The sequence below is a fragment of the Scylla paramamosain genome, chromosome 40 (genome assembly GCF_035594125.1).
Source record: "Scylla paramamosain isolate STU-SP2022 chromosome 40, ASM3559412v1, whole genome shotgun sequence".
NCBI classification, from domain to species: domain Eukaryota; kingdom Metazoa; phylum Arthropoda; class Malacostraca; order Decapoda; family Portunidae; genus Scylla; species Scylla paramamosain.
Window position 1 is genome coordinate 552,501 of NC_087190.1, and position 1,578 is coordinate 554,078.

The window sequence follows — 1,578 nt, forward strand, 5'->3', positions numbered from 1 at the left end:
CTGACGCAATTTGCTGTTTCAGAAAACCTATAGAAATGCACACAGCAGAAATCATATTTGAAAAGACTATAAAAGCATACAGCATAACGACTATTCCAGAGACCCTGTGAAAATACACAGCAGAACTTCTTTTTTTCAGGCTTTACAAAAACGTACAGAGCAGAATAATTATTAGGAAAAGACTATAAAACTGCACACACCAGAACTCATTATTTCGGAAGCACTATACAAACTACGAAGTATAACTATCTGGAAAATCCCCGTAACCTCACTACGTATTTGGAAATTATACTATGATCCTGGGAGCTTAAGGAGCCAAAACAACAGTCAACAGGTCACAATTCCAAACTACGCCTCAATCTCCAAGTCTTCCCAAACAAGCATAACCTGAGTTCAGACACGTATAGCCAGTCCACGCCAGGGATTACAGCACCAGCCATCACCTGCAGCCATTCACGTCCGCCTCAATCCAGACGCGCCTGAGTAGATGCAAAACGGCGCAGGGGCAAGAGGTGCTCAGTTGGCCTTTCAAGACGGTAATACCACTAGCGATGCATAACACCCACACCACAGCGGCCCCACTCCACGTGCCTCTGATCTATCCCTCAATTGGCTTTACACACAATTAACTCCGCTCACCGCTACCCGCTACTAATCCAGCCAATCCCTTAACTGCTCCATAAGACAGACCCATTCAGAACCGCCCCTCTTCAACCTGCCGGTGTCTATCAACCCTTGTGTAGAGGAGAGGAGGCAAGGGTAGCAGGAAACACAGGCCCCTGAGCAGATACAACCTTTGTAGGGCGCTGGAAAGAGGCAGTGAGGAGGCTAACGAGGCCTAACACACTCTTGAAGGGAGCTTGAGAGGGGGAGACAGTACGTGTGTGGATCATAGGGCACGCCAGCCGGTACAGGGGACCAGTGACGCGTGCTATGGGGACTGACTCCTGGCGGCCTGACAAACTTACTGGTGTTAATTAGTTGAAGGGTGAGCATGTTAGGAAGTTACATTACTATTAGTTTTCATAATAATCTTTTGCTGCTACCAGCGTTGTTGTTGCTGCTGTTTTTATTATTATTATTATTATTATTATTATTATTATTATTATTATTATTATTATTATTATTATTATTATCATTATTATTATCATTATTACACCACCACCACCACCACCACCACTACCTCACCTTATAATAACAAACCTAACACTACCATAATCACCACTACTACCATCAATACCACAACATAACAACCCTTAACACATTAACACCACCATCAACACCAACAACACCAACACCTAACAACGAAACCGCCACTGCCACCAATACACCTTACATTAAACATAACCTAACACCTCCATCACCATCGCATAATACCAACCATTACACAATCACTCACCACCACCACTACCACCACCACCACCACCACCGCGACAGCCTGCGTTTAGCGGCTCTGTAACTCTCGCGGAGTCACGCCTCAGTCAGTAGTTAAGTGAGTGGGGCTGTATCGCGGAGAGTACTTCATCTTAATTAAGGCTGGCGACGGTGCTCGTGTACATGCCAGGGTATAATCTGGCC